This window comes from Caretta caretta, chromosome 3 (genome assembly GCF_965140235.1).
Source record: "Caretta caretta isolate rCarCar2 chromosome 3, rCarCar1.hap1, whole genome shotgun sequence".
Classification (NCBI taxonomy): domain Eukaryota; kingdom Metazoa; phylum Chordata; order Testudines; family Cheloniidae; genus Caretta; species Caretta caretta.
Window position 1 is genome coordinate 16,276,946 of NC_134208.1, and position 19,328 is coordinate 16,296,273.

The window sequence follows — 19,328 nt, forward strand, 5'->3', positions numbered from 1 at the left end:
GAATTGAATAGAAGTATGAACCAGGAGGGAGAGGTATAAGTAATGCTTTTCCAAAGACCGACACCAGACCTAGGCTGTGGCCACTTTGCACTTAGCTACTGGCAAAAAGCAGCTAAAGTCTCCATATCCAGTCTCATAGACTTTAAGGCCAGAAGGGCCCATCATCATTATCTAGTCTGACTTCATGCACATCACAGACCCCAGAATCTCATCCACCCACTCCTATAATAGACCTCTAACCTCTGATTGAGTAACTGAAGTCCTCAAATCATGGTTTAAAGGCTTCACGTTGCAGAGAATCCACCATTTACATTAGGTTAAACCTGCAAGTGACCCGGGCCCCATGCTGCAGAGGAAGGCAAAAAAACCCCAGAGTCTTTGCCAATCTGACCCAAGGGGAAATTCCTTCCTGATCCCAAATATGATGATCAGTTAGACCCTGAGCATGTGAGCAACCCCCAGCAGCCAGACATCTGGGAAAAAATTCTCTGTAGCCCTCACCATCCAGTGTCCCATCACCGGCCACTGGAGATATTTGCTGCTGGCAGTTGCAGATCAGGCAAATGCCATTGTAGGACGTCCCATCAAATCATCTCCTCCATAAACTTATCAAGCTCAGTCTTGAAGCCAGTTAAGTTTTTTTGCCCCCACTGCTCCCTTTGGAAGGCTGTTAAAAACCTTCACTAATTTCAAGCCTATACTTGTTGATGGCCAGTTTATATCCAGTTGTTCATGTGTCCACATTGGTACTTAACTTAAATAACTCTGCTCCCTCCCTGGTATTTAGCCCTCTGATGTATTTATAAAAACCAATTATATCTTCCCTCAGCCTTCTTTTGGTTAGGCTAAACAAGCCACGCTCTTTGAGTCTCCTCTCATAAGGTAAGTTTTCCATTCCTCATACCATCTTACTAGCTCTTCTTTGCTCCTGATTCAGTTTGAATTCATCTTTTTTAAACATGGGAGACCAGAATGGAACATAGTATTCCAAATGAGGTCTCAATGCATTCACAGAATGATCTCTCAATGCAAGCGGATACTCCACTGGCATAGAGTTATTGTTGCCGGTCCTATGCACACCATCCCTTCCCTGCATAGGCTGGTGGCCAAGAAAATGGATGAATGGTTGAAGTGTCTCAGCATTCTGGATGCTGCTGCTATAAAGTCCATTGGGCCATAGGCAGCAAGCATAATTTAAAGCAGACCTTCAACTGCTACAATGCCAGGGAACTGTATCAGCTCAAAGCCAGCCCAGGGGAGTGCAAAGGTATCTTAAAGCTATATTTACAAGGCTAGTGAGTTTGTTTTGTGCTTTGCAGACACAACTCAGTATCTGAGCCAGTATCTTTAGTAGAGTTTAGTATTCTCATCTGTCTAATTTCTAAGAGAGAAATCTAACATGGTTTATACGTTATCTTCCATTGAGTCTTAGGCTCTTTTCCTGATTGATGCTGAGCAGCTGCATAATTTACAGAAATCAGGGGGATTTGTGGGGTTGCTCAGCACATCTCAGGAACTGGCTCTAGTTAATCATCTTTTCTGAGTCATCACTAGACTTTGATGGCATGTAAAATCAATAGCCATGCAACCCAGAGATGGCTGCATTTTTACGGTACTTTATGTAGTCGTATCGCTAGGATCCTACTAAATTCACAGCCATGAAACCTGGTCTCCCCCCATAAAATCTGGTCTTTTGTGTGCTCTTACCTTATACTATACACAGATTTCACAGTGTGAGAAGGCCCAGCTTGACAAAGCCCTGGCTGGGATGATTTAGTTGGGGTTGGTCCTGCTTTGAGCAGGGGGTTGGACTAGATGACCTCCTGAGATCCCTTCCAACCCTGATATTCTATGAGACTGGTATTTCTCAAATTGGGGGTCCTGACCTGAAATGGAGTTGCGGGCAGTGGGGGGGCACAAGGTTATTTCAGGGGGCCAGAGAGCAGCAGCTGTTGGCTGGGCACCCAGCTCTGAAGGCAAGCCCCCGCTAGCAGCAGTGAAGAAATAAGGGTAGCAGTACCACAACCCCACCTACAATAACCTTGTGACCCCCCCCCCCAACTCTTCTTGGATCAGGACCCCTACAATTACAACACCGGGGAATTTCAGATTTAGATGGCTGAAATAATGAAATTTATGATTTTTAAAATCCTATGACCGTGAAATTGACCAAAATGGACAGTGTGTGTGTTAATTACAGTGGAATAAAGGTGCCCAGGGAACCGAAGGTGTGAACATGGCCCTGTCACTGTACAACACTAAACAGCCAAATATGGTTTGGGGTTTTGAGTACAGAGATCTTGTCCTGCTTAATCCCATAGCAACAATCATCATAAAAGAACACCTTTAAAACACTTCATCAAAGATACAGGAAAAAAAGAAAAACAGGAAAAGCATGTGAAATGTAAAGTATTAAGTGAGGCTTCTATGTGACCAACATCCCTTATTTCCATTTCCTTAGGCACTAGGCCTGTCTAATTGTCTTTTAGATGGTACTAAAGATGGCAGTAACTGCCTCTTTGGGGGAAAAGCGATGTTGTCGTTACTGTTGCTAAAATCTGATCCTGTTTCCCTGAAGACAAAACAAGAGCAACAGACACAAAGGGCAAAAGGCAAGATCAGCACAGATAGAAAATGCAGCTTCTGTCTCTAGTGCTGCTTCTTACCTGCAGCCTTGCTGCTGGAGAAACACAGCCCCCCAGGACATGATCTGATCAGCCACTCCAAGACTTGTCAAACTTGTATCAGCCATCAGACTGTTTTGGGCATTGTTTTAGCTGCCTCTCTGGTCATGGGCCCACAGCAGCATAGGAAGAGAAGGTCTTGGCTGGGTAAGCCAGACGCTTTCTAGACAGAAGGCAAAAGGAAGGAGAAGGAAAAAAAGGTGGGGGAAGGAATGGGGCACATGATTGGGAAGTTGGTGACAGCAGGAACCAAAGTCTTACATTTCAGGTGGTGTTTGGGGTTTAGCTGCAGCTGGTTGAAGTTCTGATGCCATCTGGGTCTCTCTTTCTGGGCAGGACATCTCTCTGGATCAAGGCAGTGAAGGTCCAAAGGTGTCACAATGGATCCCAGAAGATTGTGAGGAAGCTCATTCCCAGCTAGCTAACTTGATTCTTACCCTGAAGTCTTTTTTAAGGACCCCAAAAGGGAGTGACAGGTGAAATATCCTATCCCCTCATTATTTTCTCCACCATTTAGGTCAAATTTCCAGCACACCAGTTTTGGTCCATTGATTTCTAGTCCTACACTGCTCTGGTTCATGAGAAATGATCTCAACACAGTCCTTGGGTGGTCTTTTTGTCTTAAATTTTTGCTGATTTTTATAAATAATTTTAAGTAAGAGGCTGAGCTGGACTTTTCTTACATTGGACAATTTAGAGCACAGGCCTGTACACAGCAAAAGCATTTAAGTCATTGGATCAAAGGTGCTTCATAAATACAAGATAAGTACATGAGATGAACAAAATTAAGTGGTCTTTGATCTCAGGATCATAAAGATATACAAATTAGCGATGGAAAAGCCTTATTAAATCACTTAGTCTAGCTCCTGTGATATATTTTCTAGTGAGTTGTCGAGTCCAGTTTTAAATGCTTCAAAGCAATGTGGCTTCCTCCATTTCTCTTGGGATACTTTCAATGATATATCACCTGGTACTTGCAGTCTTTTAGACAGGAGATTATCCTGTAAGAAATCAAAAATATATTTCCTTAATGAACTCAGAGGCAGTCCCATATCTCCATGGAAATTCAAGGTACCATCAGCTGAAGTGAGAGACAACAAAATTATCTTCTGGAAAGATTAATTTTTACATCCAGATTTCTCCACTGAGCTAGAAGTCTTTTCAAAACACCAAAACAAAACACATACCAGGAGACATATTAAAATAGGTGCCTAAATTATCCTCACATTTACACTGGTTTTACATCACTGCAGCTTGATTGCTTTCAATGAAGTTTCTTCTAAATTATAGTGATTTGGGAGAACAATTGAGGTGAAAGACACATGAATCTGTGGCATTTCACACCAGCAGAGAATTTAGACCCTAGATTAAATTATTTTTTTAATAGAAAAGCTTGAATTTCTTCTAATGGATTCCATATGAAGGACAAAAGTAGATTTTATGATGTTCCTTCTCCCACTCATCCCTGGCACTTTGCATAATACAGAACTTTAATCAATTTTTTTTTTTCAATTTGGGATTGCTCAGAATCAAGATAATGAAATGTACTGATGGCCAAGCATCTACAATGATTGTACAGGCAATGCTCACAGCAGATATTTCTTGATATATATTTGTCAACAAGATCAGCAAAGCTATAAAGTTAACAATATTGATGAGGAAGAAAGACATGATAGCTATCATTGCTTGAGTGTGGACCTCCACGCAGGGGCTCCTGACACTGCTTGAGTTGTTTTGCATCTGCCGGCTGTGTTTCCAGAGAGAGACCAACAACAGAAAGGCTGAAATGATGAATATGGTGAACGCCATGGAAAATCTAACGCCACAGAAAAAAGTACGTGAGACACAGATGTTTACGCTGTGACATTTTTCGCATTGTAATGCCTTTTGAAGTTGGAATTGAAGTAATTATACTCTATTTTGTAAATAGTATTAAGGAAAGGGAGGCTGCTGAACAAGGATAAAAGCACAGAACCCAGGAGCAACTATGGCACCAGCTTGGAGATTTTAAATTTTAGACAGTTGAAGACGGGGTGGCTGAAGTTTGCAATTTTCACACAGTAAAATACACACAAGCAGGCGGCATACCATTGATTGGAAAAGTTCAAAAACCAGGTAACAGCTCTGAATGCTTGGAACACGGAGTTCTGGTAATAGATCTCTTGGAAAAATGTTGAGCAAAAAGTCTGTAATGTTGTTTTGAGCAAGAAGCAAAATCTTGAGAATGCCAGGACAGCCAAGATATTATCACTTGAGGACAGGCACCTGCACTTGACACGCCCAACACAATTCATGGCCACAATGAAAGAATTTATCCACATCCCAACAAAAGCCCCAGATACTAAGATTACCAGGACAGTTATGCTTGATTCAGTGATGTCAGCCTCTTTTACAAAGTTACAATTATTGTGTCCCATTCTTTAAGAAAGTTCTGTCTCTGAAACAAACATTCGTCACGCAACATTTTACTGTTGGAATGTGGTTGACAGATGCACTATCCTCTTGTCTGTATCACCTATAGACAACACAGCTTTATATAGTTGGAAAAACAAACCTTCAGAGATGTCTCTTCATAATGAAGCATCTGCTTGACCAGGAATGTAAATGTGTGGTGTATTCTCTTACAATCTATTGGTATCGCTCATTAATATTTGCATTTTTATTCTGAAGAGCTGTGTACAGAGTAAAAACAATCTTAAAATGATCTTTTGGGATGCCTTCTGTTTATGCCAGAATAATACAAACTAAATAAAACATATACCACATAACCCACTAGAATACTACATTTGTGTACATTCATTTTCTAGTCTGAAATTTGAATTACTTCAATACATTTACACAGCTGAAAAATAAAGATGTGCGTTACCGGAGAAACCAGAGGAATAAATGCATTGCTATTATGAAACAGGGATGGGCCTGAGTTGCCAAGTTCAGATCTGGATTTAGATGTCAACATTCCTAAAAGTTCAAGAGCATTTGAATCCAGGCCTTCGTTCAGCCTATTTAAAAGACAGCTGTCAGCTGCAAAGTCCAGATCTGGATTCCAACTTTTCCAGATTTCAGTGGTGTTCTGATCCGGTGATTTGGTTTTGAACCACCTCTAGTACTAAATAATAGCAGAAAGAGAGGAAACTTCACAGGTCAGATTTTATTATTTTAAAGTAAAATACTCCGCACGGTCAGTCTGCAATGTGTTTAGTCTGATGCAAGGAATGAAAAGTTCACCAGGCCTGCCTGGCTTCCCACAGAACATTGAAACAAGTTCAAGGTCTTGGTCCCTATCTTCAAGGTGCTCAAAGTCCTGAACCTCGGCGTATCTAAAAGATTACCTAATGCTCCAGCGTGAGGACTATGGTCGACAACTCCACTCTCCTCAACCTGCCTGCTCAAACACAGAGCAGTATGTACGTATTAAAAAATCCCTACCAAAACCTTACAAGGCACACACTGTTTCCCTTGGTAGGATGAAGATGAGAGAAAGAAGGAACCACACGTGACGCATGTTACTTAATTAGCTGAATGCACAGTTGGAAGGTGCTCAGATACTACGGTGATATGGCTGGCCCATAAACCTATACAGAATTCAATGGCAACAAACTACAATTAATGCAGAGTGAAGGCAGCTGGGGGTATGTTGTCCCCTTGCAAAAGGCTGAATTGAGTAAAACTCAGATTTCTGAAAACCAGGAAATGCCTAGGTAACCTTAGCTCTTCCCTCTTTCAGCAATGCCCCAATAGGCCCAGTAGCACACACCCCTTTACTCTGCCAACCTCACAGTTGCAGAAATGTACAAATGCTTCACCTCCTTTTCCAGCCCATTTATTCTCACCCACAGGATTCCCTCAATCCTATTAAAGAACAAAACCTCAAAAGCCACCTCAACAATATGCCCATGCCACCTACCCTCTGTTCTCCTGGAGTTGGCAGTAGCCAGCAGGAATTATTTGCATACACGCCAAGTGCAGTCAGTGTGTTAGGTGTGCCCCCACTAAAAGGTGGAGGCAGTGTCTGGCAGAGACAGCTCATACCTGCTGATACGGGGGGACACAAAATGTAAAGGTGGGGGGGGGCATATGACCACTCCATGTGTTGCCTCTGGAAGGAACCTTCCAGCCCCACCTCCCTGGGCCAGGGCTGGGGTCGCAGGAGTGGGGAACACCTTCTTCTTGGCCAGACCAGGGAGGCCTACAGTGCCCCAGTGTCTCCCCGGAGCTCCTGCACCCTCACAGACACCTGAGCAATGCCTCTAGATTGGACTGAGCAGAGGGAACCCACTCCTGGTGCCTTCCCCAGTGACACCCTCCCCCTTCCCAGCCCTACTTGCAGGGGGCGGGGAGGCGGGCTCTGTCCTTCTCCTCTGTGCCTCTCCCCAGCATGTTTCTGGCTTGCTCGGCCCCACTCCCTGGTAGCCAGGCCTGGGCAGGAAGTAGAGGGGGTGGGCCGCAGCTACCTCCCCAGCCGGGCTTTTCCAGGCAGATGCTGCACTGCACGGAGGCAGCGACCTGGAGTGGCCACCCTCCCCTTGCTGAAGCCCCAAGGCCCTTCCACCCCTAATACCACTCCCCAACCAAAAAGCATTCACATGCTTTATTCCCCCATGAATACTTTGGTTACATTCCCCCCAGAGTAAATTACCACTCATGACTCTCAAATCGCAGCAGCCTCCAGTCACTCAGCTCAAAACCCCTTTGGTCCTAGGTGGGGTGGGGGCTTGTGATGAATGTATTCTTAGATGTAGAATCATAGAATCGTAGGACTGGAAGGGACCTTGAGAGATCATCTAGTCCAGTCCCCTGCACTCATGCCAGGACTACGTATTCTCTAGACCTCCCACAACCTCCCTAGGCAATTTATTACAGTGCTTAACCACCCTGACAGATAGGAAGTTTTTCCTAATGTCCAACCTAAACCTCCCTGGCTGCAATTTAAGCCCATTTCTTCTTGTCCTATCGCTCAAGGGTTAATGAGAACAATTCACCTTCCCTCTTCCTTGTAACTACCTTTTATATACTTGAAAATGATTATCATGTCCCCCTTCAATATTCTCTTCTCCAGACTAAACAAACCAATTTTTTCAATCTTCCCTCATAGGTCATATTTTCTAGATCTTTAACCTTTTATGTTGCTCTTCTCTGGACTTTCTCCAGTTTGTCCACATCTTTCCTGAAATGTGGTACCCAGAACTGGACACAATACTCCAGCTGAGGCCTAACTAGCATGGAGTAGAGCAGAAGAATTATTTCTCATGTCTTACTTACAACACTCTTGATAATACATCCCAGAATGATGTTTGCTTTTTTTGCAACAGTGTTACACTTTTATTTAGCTTGTGATCCATCGTGACCACCAGATCCCTTTCTGCAGTACTCCTCCCTAGGCAATCATTTCCCATTTTGTATGTGTGCAACTGATTGTTCCTTCCTAAGTGGAGTACTTTGCATTTGTCCATATTGAATTTCACCCTATTTGCTTTAGACCATTTCTCCAGATCATGTTGAATTTTAATCCTATCCTCCAAAGCACTTGCAACCCCTCCCAGTTTGGAATCATCCACAAACTTTACAAGTGTACTCTCTATGCCATTATCTAAAGCACTGATGAAGATATTGAACAGAACCAGACCCATAACTGATCCTTGTGGGACCCCATTTAATATGTCCTTCCAGCTTGACTTATGATTATTCTTTGGGAACAGTTTTCCAACCAGTTATGCACCTACCTTATAGTAGCTCCATCTAGGTTGTATTTCCTTAATTTGTTTATGAGAAGGTCATGCGAGACAGTATCAAAAGCCTTACTAAAGTCAAGATATACCACATCTACGACTTCCCCCCCCCCATCCCCCGTTCTCAAGGCTTGTTACCCTGTCAAAAAGCTATCAGGTTGGTTTGACAATTTATTCTTGACAAATCCATGCTGGCTGTTACTTATCACCTTATTATCTTCTAGGTTTTTACAAACTGATTGCTTACTTATTTGCTCCATTATCTCTCCGGGTACAGAAGTTAAGCTGACTGGTCTGTAATTCCCCGGGTTGTTCTTATTTCCCTTTTTATAGCTTGGCACTACATTTGCCCTTTTCCAATCCTCTGGAATCTCCCCCGTATTCCATAACTTTACAAAGATAATCGCTAATGGCTCAGATACCTCCTCGGTCAGCTCCTTGAGTATTCTAGGATGTTCAGGCCTTTCCCTATCTTAGCCTGTGATCCTACCTCATTTTCACTGGCATTCACTATGTTAGATGTCCAGTTGTAACTAAAGTTGGTGGAAATTGAAACAAAGAAGTCATTTAGCACTTCTGCCATTTCCAGTCATTGTTTTCCCCCACAAATTGAGTAACAGGGCTACCGTGTCCTTGGTCTTCCTCTTGCTTCTACTGTATTTGTAGAATGTTTTCTTGTTACCCTTTATGTCTCTAGCTAGTTTAATCTCATTTTATGCCTTGGCCTTTCTAATTTTGTTCCTACATACTTTGTTATTTGTTTATATTCATCCTTTGTAATTTGACCTAGTTTCCACTTTTTGTAGGACTCTTTTTTTTGAGTTTCAGATCATTGAAGATCTCCTGGTTAAGCCAGCAAGTTCTCTTGCCATACTTCCTATCTTTTCTATGCAGTGGGATAGTTTGCTCTTGTGCCCTTAATAATATCTCTTTGAAAAACTGCCAGCTCTCTTGAACTATTTTTACCCTTAGACTTGCTTCCTATGGGATCTTACCTATCAACTCCCTGAGTTTGCTAAGGTCTGCCTTCTTGAAATTCATTGTCTTTATTTGGCTGTTCTCCCTCCTACCATTTCTTAGAATCATGAACGCTGCCATTTCATGATCACTCTCACCTCAGCTGCCTTCCACTTTCAAATTCTCAACTAGTTCCTCCCTGTTTGTCAAAACCAAATCTAGAACAGCCTCTCCCCTAGTAGCTTTCTCCACCTTCTGAAATAAAAAAATTGTCTCCAATACATTCCAAGAACTTGGATAATCGATGCCCTGCTGTGTTATTTTCCCAACAGATGTCATAGTTAGTTTTAAGTCTCCCATCACCATCAAGTCCTGTGCTCTGGGTGATTTTGTTTTTAAAAAAGCCTCATCCACCTCCTTCCTGGTTAGTAGTCTGTAATAGACCCCAACCATGACATCACCCTTGTTTTGTATCCCTTTTATCCTTATCCAGAGGCTTGCAACACATCTGTCTCCTATTTCCATCTCAGCCACAGTCCGTGTGTATACATTTTTGATATATAAGGCAGTATGTTATCTGAAGGGTGAATTCACAGCCAGCAGGAGGTCTGCAGTTCATGCAGTCTTCAGTATCTCTAACAGTACAAGGCAGCAGAAGGAAACCAGTTTTTTGAGTGGGGCCTGTAACTTGGGAGCCCTTAGGTCAAACGAGCCAAAATATGATTGGATGGTACCCCTCACCGCCCCCCGCCTCAAATTTTAAAAAAAAAAGTCTGAGTAATCATTTATATTTTAGAGCACTCCACAGGAGTTGAGTTTAAAGCCTATAAAATGGTGGGAATGGAAACCCTCTAGCTGTTTTTCTATGTTGGTTCCTACACAGTGTAAAAATGTACTTTTTTCTCAAATACCATTCTTCCTTAGGGTCCCCCAAATATGGTGTGGGTGCCATGCACTACCTTGGGTAAAACTCGACAGATTGAAACTATTTGACCCACTAATAAATAGTTTGAGCTTTAGCTTTTGCCTTAAAAATCCCACTTAGAAACTTTTTTTAAGACGACTTTTTTTCAGGGCTTAAATCTGCAGAACCCCTTGCTCAGAGGACTCCAAATGTGGATCTCTGACCTTACCTTGCCCACTCCTGAGGCACTCCAAATTTCAAAGGAATCCATCGAAGCACGAAGATTTTAGGGGACTTAGAATGGTTGTCCTTTAAACAGATATGATACAACTGTAGCTATAATGTGTTTCCACTGCACCACTAGAATAGAATAGAATGAGACCTGGTGTGACATATTGTATCTGCAATGTGTAACAGGGTTGTGTAACACAATATGTCACACAACAAGTTATCTACAATGTGTCACAAGGCTGAAGGAGGATGTCTGGAAGGCCAGTTACCTGATTCCAGGCATCTGGGGCAGGAGATGGACATTGGGTGAGAGGGAAATGGTCTTAGGCCATAGTTAGTGACTGGGAGGGAAAGGAGTAGGAAAACCCAGGCCATTGTTCCTGCAAAGAGGGCAGAGCAATGTTCCCTCTCTCCCAGCTGGCCCCAACAGGTGTTTGAGGTTATTAGACCCACCTGAGAAATGATGACTGGGTAGGTGAATCAGACAGGAAAGTCCAAACCCAGCCAAGGAAAGCCTGCCAAGAGGAAGAATTCAGCCAGAAGGAGAGTTGAGAAAACCCTGCACTGAAGGGGAAAGTTTGTAGGGTGGACAGGCCAGGTTGAAATCACCCAGTCCCAAGAAGGACTCTGGAGCCCTGAATGTAAGGGAACCAAACTTTCTTTAATAAATTAAACCGTAGGTGAGGGGAGCGTTGTTTAAAGACTCTGGATGTGAGTAGATTATTCCTGACACTTGGAAGGACAACAGAGTCAGGGAACTACAGTCGTATGCCATGCCAAAGTGGGTGGGCTCACTGCATCCCTCTTGCACATGCTCAACGCAAGATGTTTTCTTTCTTCTCCAAAGCTGAGGTTGAGTGCAGGAGCTGCAGACCACAGCCTGGCAGCAGGATGAAAGGAATTTTTGACTGAACCAGACAGGTAGAGACTGAGAACTCAATGGAAAGATTGTGAAAAACACAGTTTGTACGCAATAGAAAAACACAAAGTGTTCTTCAGAATTCTTAGAACCAAGGAATGTCATGAGGAACTGGTAAATCAGGAAATTATAACAGACCCCAGGCCCATCTTGAGTGTGAAAGCATATGGCTTTACCCTGAGTGCTTTGTGATGTGCTGTGTGATGTGCTTTCAATGGGAAGTGGTTAGGAGAGATGTATCATCTATTTCTTTATCTTTTAATCTAATCTCATGTGCCTAGAATGTGATATCTAAACTCTGTAAAAGTTTTTAAAGTACAGTGCAGACTGCTAATGTGTGAGACTGGGTCACTTATACCCACCAATAACTAAATTAGGAGCAGGTTGGAGACCCAGCATCACACTTGGCATCAGAAAGGTAAAAAGAGACCTGACCTGATCTTAAACAGAGACCAGAACTAGTCAGGTCAGTGATCCATTTAAGCTTCCAGTGCTTGGTGTGAGGACTGGGCTGCACCTATTGTTAGCCTTCAAGGCAAAATAAAGGCTGGCATAGTCTAGAGGAGAGCTTTAGAGTGGCTAGAAGGCTGGTGGGATCAGGAATTAGATCAGCCAGCTAAGCACAAACAAGACTCCCTCATGCTGGAGGCAGGGAGTAACAAAAGTGACTCACAGTCCTGTGATAGTTCTTGGGGTATTATCCTCTCCTTAACAGCAGTTTTACACTGGTGTAGTTTAATTATTTCAACAATGTTACTCCTGATTAAGGATGCAAGTGTCACAGAGGTCACAGAAGTCACAGGACCTCTGTGACATCTGCAGAGGCCAGTGCGGCTGGCCTAGGGGCTGCCTGAGCAGCTCAAGCAGTACCTGGGCCAGCTGCATTGGCTGCTGCTGGGGAAGTATCGGGCCACGCACGCCCCCCCAGCACCAGCGGGGGTCCTGGGCTGTGCCCCCGAACCACCCCCTGCCCCAGAGCACCCAAGGTTTATATATACCCAGGGGTATATCGTACAAGTCATAGACAGCTCATGGGCCGTGAATTTTTGCTTATTGCCCATCACCTGTCCATGACTTTTACTAAAAATACCCGTGACTAAAATGTAGCCTTACTCCTGATTTGCACCAGTCTGAGAGAAGAGCCAAGAAATAGGGTCAGTGGAGCTGAGCCAGTTTGCACTAGCAGAGAGTGGGGCAACTATATTCCAATAATCTATTCAAGAGAAAAGTTACTTTTCAATGGCTCCCATCCGAAAGACAGAGGTAGGTTTTGTTAAGTTCCTTCTCCCAAACAACCGCAGCCCCTTGCATGGTGTAGGCCCCTAGTCAATGCCTTTTTCAGTGTGTGGCAGCTCAGAATCAAGATAATGGACTGTCTCAACAGCCAAGCATCTACAACGATTAAACAGGGAAGATTCATGTAGTTTTCGTGCATATTTATATGCATATAAACATATGTCCAGCATAACATTGATGATGGTGAAGGGCATTTATACTTTTTACTGCCAGAACATGGGCTCTGTGCTGGGGTTTGTGAAATGCTATAAACTGTTCAGCGTCTGTCAGGTGTGTCTTGAGAGAGAGAAGAGTGAGAGGCTGCAATGGTGGATATGGTGAAAGCCAGGGAAAACCTCCAAACAGAGGGGGGGAAAATGTGGCTCCAGTGTAAGTTTTTCCTCAGTTTTAAGTCCCGAGAGGTTAGAAAGAACTATTATATTGTATTTTATAAATATCACCAAAAAAAGAATTGAAGTACAGAAGCGAGGAACCACCATGGCATCAGCCTGGAGATTTTTAGTTTTAGGCTGAAGGTCACAGTCCTCACGCAGTAAAAGACAGACAGGCAGTGAACCAGGGGACAGTTCTGAGTGTTTGGTATGTAGAGTTCACTTAACAGATCCAAGGAAAGATGGTCACACAGAAAATCTGTACTATTGCTATGCAGAAGAAGCAAAACCTGGAGAAGCCCAGAATGGCACTTGAGGACAGGCATCTCAGTTTGACCCAGCCAATGCAATTTATGAATTTCTGAATGCAAGTATGTACCTGAATTCCAACAGCAGCCTCAATTAGTAGGATCACCAGGCCAACTATAGTGGATACTAATTTTTTGAAAGATTTATACCAGTGGCTCCAATTCTTGAATATGTACAGAAGTTCTGTCCCAGAGCAGCAGATCTTCTTGCAGTGCTATAACATTAGACTCAAATGGACAGATGAACTACACTTCTTTCTGTATAACACATGGAAAACACAGTTTTATATCACTGGGGGAAAAAAGCCCCAAATATCAATATTACCCATGGATATTTGCATTGTTAACTCAGTACCCAGTTCTTCTGCAGAATAATGTTTAAATTGCCTTATAGGAGGCCTGAAGTTCATGCCTGCACAATAAAAAATAGTGAACAAATATCCCACTAAATTGCCATGGGTGACTTTTAATTAAGCTCTAGTCTGAGCATTACACTGCTGCAAAACACTTTCTATGACATCTTTCCTAAAAATTTGTATCCCACAGTGCTTCACAGTAGGAAAGAATATAGATTTGGTGAATAAACAATGCAGTCAATATCTGGGTTGCCAAGTTTAGATCTGGATTTGGGATGCAAACATTCCCAAAAGTTATGGGGCATTTGGAGCCAAGATTTTGGATCAGCCTGTGTGCTCTGTGATGATGATAGCTATTTAAATAGAAAATCCAGAATAATCCTGAAGAATTGGGTGTGACATTCCCCAGAGTGTAACCTTGAACTGCTATGTCCCCTTAACTCTTCATCCCAGCACCTTTCACACTGCTTTACTGTCAGAACAGCCACTCCTGGTCTGCTCATGCACAGCCATTAGCATGCAAAGTCATTCCCAGGTGAGTACACAAATGCTACACCTAGCTACCCATGAATAGATACAGGGCAACACCCGCATATCCCTCAGTTCCAGCCTTGCGCCACCCCCCCCCCCCAATGTGTCTTGGCCCATTCACTAGTCCAGTGGCCTGTACAAGCTCATAATTAGTTCATCATTCCGACAAAGTGTAATGAATATGGTAATGAATATGCACCAGCCTTGTTATCTCAAATGGAAGCTTCCCAAACACTTCAACCAAACACACTGGTTTAGATAAAACAAACAAGTTTATTAACAAGAGAAAGGTAGATTTTAATAGATAGTTATAAGTCAGAGTTGGTTACAAAAGAAATAAAAAGAAACACACAAGCTAATTCCTAAACTTTACTAAGGCTAAGAAGCAAAAAGGTTTCTCTCACCCAAAAGCTTTCCACAGTCTGTACTGGCTGGAAAACCTGCAGACCAAGACCACTCACCCCAGTTCAATAGTGCACCTTTGTCTTTCAATTGCTGGTGTGAGTAGAGATGTTGGGTGGGGGGGAGGTCACTGCCTGTCCTTTCTATACTCTGACCCTTTGTAATGGAAAAGTCTTTGCTGGGTCATGGGGTTAGCATACTGCTCTGCAAACCATCCTTCAGGTGAATTATAAATACTTTGTTTATCCCTTTCCCCCCTTGCTGGTGAATGTCTGATTTAGCTGACAAGGCAGCATGCCTTTGTTGTTGAGAAAGTGGTCTGAGGGTGTAACCCAGAATGACAGCATATTTAGGTAACGATCATATAGCAAGATCTCATAGCTACATATACCATGTCAATGAGCACATTTTAACAGGACAATGATGTTCAGCAGATTGAGTTTTCAAATGATGCCTCACAAGACACACTTAGTACAAATTATATCACAACCATATAAAAGTGGCAAATAGGGGGTATCACATGGGGTACAGGGTGTCACACTGGTGTGACTTTACTGAACTTGCTGTGGTTAGAGTGAAATTTTGTCTTTCTTCTCTAGCGCCAAGGCGATGTGCAGGAACAAACATCTGTTAGAGAGCTTGGGTTAGACCAGACAGATAAAAAGTGGGAACTCAAGAAAAAAGAACTTAAGAAAAATAAACCCTGTTCTCAAGTGAATAAATACAAGAGTGAGTATGAAACAAGATGGCCTCAGGTTCTTTAGAAATAACCAAAGTCAGGAAAGAATTGGTCCAACAGAGAGGTGCTATCAGACCCAGACACATCCAGGTTATGAAGGATACGCAACAGAAAAGCCAAGGGCTTTTTTAGAATGAATGTTTTGTGACTGCTATACACAGTGCTCTGAATAGCAAGTGTTTAGGAGTGATGTGTCATATTTTCTTTATCTCTTAATCTTATCTAATTTACTTATCACCATGGTAGCTAAACACTGTTTATGTGAGACCTGCCAGTGAGCTTGGCTTCCTGCCCAGGCCCCTGATTCGGAGCGACATGATAGTTCTCCATCCAGCTCCAGGTTAGGTCCTGGGCTGTTATTACTGCACCTGCCATCACCTTGGTTTCCTCTTTTGTAGATTTGATTTCTATAGGCATTGACTAGTCTGTTCTCTGTCTGTCTTGCCCCCAAAATCCCAGATGCTGTAAGAAATTAACCAAAAAGTGCCAGTTGGTTAGTGTGTTATCGACTAATTCACCTGCAGTATTGTCTATGCTGGTACTGGATTCATCTGACAGCTGCTTATCCCACCTCCTGGGAAAAGCAGCCAGTCAGAGCTGCTGCCTGCAGCAGGCACAGTGTTCCCTTATCTAAAACCTTCTTTCAGTTCCTGATGTAGGGGAGGTAGAAGGAACAGAAAGAGTCCAGCTGCTCAGGGTCGCTATACTCCCTCATCCCCACCCCTCCCCATCTGATCAGGTGAAAAAATGAGCAGTCTGCCCCTTTCCCCTGCCTGCCTCAGACCCCCACATGACAGAATTGTCTATTTCCTGCAATATCTTTGAAAACCCATATCGAATTAAATTTCAGTATCTTTGGAGTCCATTGTATTAAATGCAAAGGTTGTGTTGTGGTGGGTCTGGCTGATCAAAGGACTATAATAAATGCTGTGGTGGATAAGACTGGTCCTTTTGGAACAATACGTGTGAAATGGATTTCCTGGGAAATATCTAAAGGAGGTGAATACAAATTCCCCACCCCTCATTCTCCAAGACCCAAACCTTTTGATGTTATGGTCTGAGGCGTTGGCCATTGTCTGCTGATCATCTGTTCTCAGAATCTGAAGATCAAAGGCCCAAGCTGCATAAAGGAAAGACTGGACTATTCCTGATGCTTCTGGTTCTGAGCTAAGACAGTTATGAATTTAGAACAGAAAAGCCCCTTTGTGGGGTTTGAAGGACTGACTCCTAGCAGAGCCCTGGCTGTGATGGGGCAGGAGGCCGGCGAAGAAATTTGGCATCATGTGACTTCCAGAAGAAGAAAGGGGAATGTCCATGTACCAGCAACGCAGATACAGGTAAGTAACCGTTTTCATATTCTCTCCACAGGTACCAATGCGGAGAGTGGACCAGATGATACGTCTGAGGGAAGGGAGCAGAAGGAGACTCCGCCAGTTGGAAGGTATGAGATGCACTGTCCTAGGGTTGCGGGTTCCATGACCACCACTCCCAAGAGAGGGAGGTGGGTGGTGGTGGTCGGGGACTCTCTCCTCAAGTGGACTGAGTCATCTATCTGCCGCCCCGACCGGGAAAACCAAGAAGTCTGCTGCTTGCCCGGAGCTAAGATTTGCAATGTGACGGAGAGACTGCCGAGACTCATCAAGCCCTCGGATCGCTACCCATTCCTGCTTCTCCATGTGGGCACCAATGATACTGCCAAGAATGACCTTGAGCGGATCACCGCAGACTACGTGGCTCTGGGAAGAAGGATAAAGGAGTTTGAGGCGCAAGTGGTGTTCTCGTCCATCCTCCCCTTGGAAGGAAAAGGCCTGGGTAGAGACCGTCGAATTGTGGAAGTCAACGAATGGCTACACAGGTGGTGTAGGAGAGAAGGCCTTGGATTCTTTGACCATGGGATATTGTTCCAAGAAGGAGGAGTGCTAGGCAAAGACGGGCTCCACCTAACGAAGAGAGGGAAGAGCATCTTCGCAAGCAGGCTGGCTAATCTAGTGAGGAGGGCTTTAAACTAGGTTTTAAACTGCTCAGAGCTTCGGTATGAAACTGCAGAAAAACCTGAGAGTCTCTGGATTAAGTTTAGAAGTGTGAGCACCAAGGGTGATGTCGTGGTGGGAGTCTGCTATGGACCACCGGACCAGGGGGATGAGGTGGACGAGGCTTTCTTCCGGCAACTCGCAGAAGCTACTAGATCGCAGGCCCTGGTTCTCATGGGAGACTTCAATCACCCTGATATCTGCTGGGAGAGCAATACAGCGGTGCACAGACAATCCAGGAAGTTTTTGGAAAATGTAGGGGACAATTTCCTGGTGCAAGTGCTGGAGGAACCAACTAGGGGCAGAGCTCTTCTTGACCTGCTGCTCACAAACTGGGAAGAATTAGTAGGGGAAGCAAAAGTGGATGGGAACCTGGGAGGCAGTGACCATGAGATGGTCAAGTTCAGGATCCTGACACAAGGAGGAAAGGAAAGTAGCAGAATACGGACCCTGGACTTCAGAAAAGCAGACTTTGACTCCCTCAGGGAACTGATGGGCAAGATCCCCTGGGAGAATAACATGAGGGGGAAAGGAGTCCAGGAGAGCTGGCTGTATTTTAAAGAATCCTTATTGAGGCAAACCATCCCGATGTGTAGAAAGAATAGTAAATATGGCAGGCGGCCAGCTTGGCTTAACAGTGAAATCCTTGCTGATCTTAAACACAAACAAGAAGCTTACAAGAAGTGGAAAATTGGACAAATGACCAGGGATGAGTATAAAAATATTGCTCGGGCATGCAGGAGTGAAATCAGGAAGGCCAAATCACACCTGGAGTTGCAGGTAGCAAGAGATGTTAAGAGTAACAAGAAGGGTTTCTTCAGGTATGTTGGCAACAAGAAGAAAGTCAAGGAAAGGGTGGGCCCCTTACTGAATGAGGGAGGCAACCTAGTGACAGAGGATGTGGAAAAAGCTAATGTACTCAATGCTTTTTTTGCCTCTGTCTTCACGAACAAGGTCAGCTCCCAGACTACTGCACTGGGCAGCACAGCATGGGGAGAAGGTGACCAGCCCTCTGTGGAGAAACAAGTGGTTTGGAACTATTTAGAAAAGCTGGACGTGCACAAGTCCATGGGGCTGGATGCGTTGCATCCGAGAGTGCTAAAGGAGTTGGTGGATGTGATTGCAGAGCCATTGGCCATTATCTTTGAAAACTCATGGCAATCGGGGGAAGTCCCGGACGACTGGAAAAAGGCTAATGTAGTGCCCATCTTTAAAAAAGGGAAGGAGGAGGATCCTGGGAACTACAGGCCAGTCAGCCTCACCTCAGTCCCTGGAAAAATCAGGGAGCAGGTCCTCAAGGAGTCAATTCTGAAGCACTTAGAGGAGAGGAAAGTGATCAGGAACAGTCAGCATGGATTCACCAAGGGCAAGTCATGCCTGACTAATCTAATTGCCTTCTATGACGAGATAACTGGTTCTGTGGATGAAGGGAAAGCAGTGGACATGTTGTTCCTTGACTTTAGCAAAGCTTTTGACACTGTCTCCCACAGTATTCTTGTCAGCAAGTTAAAGAAGTATGGGCTGGATGAATGCACTATAAGGTGGGTAGAAAATTGGCTAGATTTTCAGGCTTAACGGGTAGTGATCAATGGCTCCATGTCTAGTTGGCAGCCAGTATCAAGCGGAGTGCCCCAAGGGTCGGTCCTGGGGCCGGTTTTGTTCAATATCTTCATTAATGATCTGGAGGATGGTGTGGATTGCACCCTCAGCAAGTTTGCAGAAGACACTAAACTGGGAGGAGTGGTAGATATGCTGGAGGGTAGGGATAGGATACAGAGGGACCTCAACAAATTGGATTGGGCCAAAAGAAATCTGATGAGGTTCAACAAGGACAAGTGCAGAGTCCTGCACTTAGGAAGGAAGAATCCAATGCA

The 19,328-nt window shown here is 44.0% G+C and overlaps 1 pseudogene; it reads right to left on the reverse strand.

The window, feature by feature from the left end:
• Window positions 1–3,564: 3,564 nt before the first annotated feature.
• Window positions 3,565–5,101, reverse strand: LOC125634911 (taste receptor type 2 member 40-like; annotated as a pseudogene).
• Between the last annotated feature and the right edge of the window lie 14,227 nt (window positions 5,102–19,328).